Source organism: Adiantum capillus-veneris, chromosome 23, assembly GCF_014529385.1.
Source record: "Adiantum capillus-veneris isolate H3 chromosome 23, ASM1452938v2, whole genome shotgun sequence".
NCBI classification, from domain to species: Eukaryota; Viridiplantae; Streptophyta; class Polypodiopsida; order Polypodiales; family Pteridaceae; genus Adiantum; species Adiantum capillus-veneris.
The window spans coordinates 4,442,392-4,444,961 of record NC_140953.1 but is presented as its reverse complement, the minus strand read 5'-3'; the positions used below and the strand labels follow the sequence as shown (position 1 = coordinate 4,444,961).

At 43.7% G+C, this 2,570-nt stretch overlaps 1 pseudogene; it reads right to left on the bottom strand.

The window, feature by feature from the left end:
• Positions 1–1,189: 1,189 nt before the first annotated feature.
• Positions 1,190–1,503, bottom strand: LOC147427349 (large ribosomal subunit protein uL2 pseudogene; annotated as a pseudogene).
• Positions 1,504–2,570: the final 1,067 nt, after the last annotated feature.

Below are 2,570 nucleotides of genomic sequence, written 5' to 3'. Positions count from 1 at the left end.
AAGAGTCACCAAGGGTGATAGTCATGATCAATGTACTGAGAAAACTTTGTGCTGCCACATGGCCTCTCGCTTTCACCTACTTGTGTGTTTACTAATCATGGTTACAACCTATCCCCTTCTTGGACACTCTCTTTGATCTCTTTTGCTTGTGTAGATTCCTGATAGTGTTGAAAAACCTACTAGTTTTAGAGAAACTTGGTGTGAAACCCTTGATATATTGATATATATTCAATGTACCTCTTAGTGTTGTTTATTTTGAACATGAGTATAGAATCTATAGAGCTATCTGCCATAGCCTCAACCCATTTTCTTCATGCAAAGATTTGACCTTGTTCAAGAGGCTAAGCTACTGATCACATCTCTCAGAGTCCTGATTCTCCATTGTCACCGTGTAGCCCTCTCTACTAATCGCTAACGGCATTGTTGCTAGCGATATTGTGATACTAGCATCTCGAGAGGTTTTTCTATAGCTCATCTCCCATGAATGTACGTGCTGATGGAGTGCACAAGCCAATCATACTATAGCACCTTTCTCATTTTCTAGAATTTGAGAGCCACGTTTATTAGGATATGCATGCATGCTTATGTGATAATGTGTGTGTGTTTATGTGTGTGTGTGTGTGTGTGTGTGTGTGTGTGTGTGTGTGTGTGTGTGTGTGTGTGTGAGAGAGAGAGAGAGAGAGAGAGAGTAAGAGAGAGAACTTAGAGCGAAGCAAATATGCAACTCATGAGAGCACGTGATTCCTATAGGCCAGAATGAATGAGGTATTGAGGCTTTAGTGCATCCTGTAGCTCGTTATCAATCATGAGTCATGAGTGACAATATTTTGTCGCTCCTTGCTAACGGAATCCTTGGATGACACAATTTTGAGCACATACATCTAAGCAATAAAAACCTAACCTGATCGCTCTTCATCACAAATAAATCAAGTGTGTGCATGACTTTAATATAGTTTGTTTATCGCTCTCACACTCAGTACCCTAGAGAACTTCCCCCAACCAATCTCTCTCTCTCTCTCTCTCTCTTTTCTTTTTTTTTGAGACAAAATAAAGTAGCTTTAAATTAACGTTCTCAATCATGAAATGTGTGTCCAAAACTTGTGGTAATCTTCCCAAAACTCAAGTGTTCACAACTAGAGGCTATACAACAGATATCCACTAGAAAATAGTTGCTTACGCCAAGTAGCCTACAAACTGGCCCTCAAGCACTCTTATCTGTCTTTGTAGCAGCAGTAGCAGCCTGTCCATGCAACCTATCCGTTCTCCTAGTAGCAATAAGACCAACCTTCTGCCCAGGTGGAGCATCACGTCTGACCGTACTGGCATGCCCAATGTGTTGATGGTTACCACCACCATGGGGATGCTCAACAGGGTTCATTGCCACACCACGTACTTTAGGCCAACAACTGCATTTCACCTTGTATTTATGATACGCATTACTAGTCTTAAGCATAGGTTTCTCAGTTCTCCCTCCACCTGCGACTTGGCCAACATTGCACGGCAACCACTTGGCACAATCTTCTTGGCTCTAGAGGGAAGCTTGATATGTGTGGTGTTTTTATCCGGATTATGGCTGACAACGATTGCATAGTCACCAGAAGCTCTAGCAAAAGATCCATAATCCCCCACTCATTGTTCGAAATTACAAACCCACAGTGCCCTCCGGCACTGACTTGAGAGGAAGAACATTGCCAATGGAAAGGGTTGCCTTCTTTACACAGTAAACAAACTGGCAAGATTACATACCCTCTGCAGCAATGAAGCGCTCATTCTGGTGTTTAAAGCGGAAGGGGTGGCGGAAGGTCACCTTGCAAAGAGGTGCTCCTCTTCCAGAATCATGAACAATGTCGGAGATGACACCCTTAATGTACCCATTACTTTCTGAGTAGTCTAGAGATCTAAAGCGAGCAGGGCCCTTGCGCCTGTGAATCTCTCTCTCTCTCTCTCTCTCTCTCTCTCTCTCTCTCTCTCTCTCTCTCTCTCTCTCTCTCTCTCTCTCTCTCTCTCTCTCTCTCTCTCTCTCTCTCTCTCTCTCTCTCTCTCTCTCTCTCTCTCTCTCTCTCTCTCTCTCTCTCTCTCACACACACACACACACACACACACACAGAGTGTCCTGTAGCGAAATCAAAGACACAAGCATGTATTTTACCTTGCGAGGTTACCCATAGCAATACCATCATGTAGTTTTGCCTACCCTCCAGAATGTATCATGAACCTCTCTCTAGCCATCCGCGCCAGCGTGGATCACTAGAGGGAGATTTATTGCACCCTGTGGAGTTGCCTTGGTCACACGTAGAAATATCATCATCCAGCTTTTCCCACCTTTTAGAATGCAATATGAACTATAAAAAAAACTCTCTCTAGCCATACGCGCCGGTGTGGATGGCTAGAGGGTGTTAGGACTTTATTAAGAGCTGACTCCTACCTAGGGGGATTGGTAGTAGTGGGGAAATGATCACCAATCGCACCTCGAAAAAAATTATGGGCACCCACTATTGACCATTGACGACGTTAGTGGGGATGTCGTGGTATTTAGTCAACACTATGCATGATGGAGATGATGGTTATAT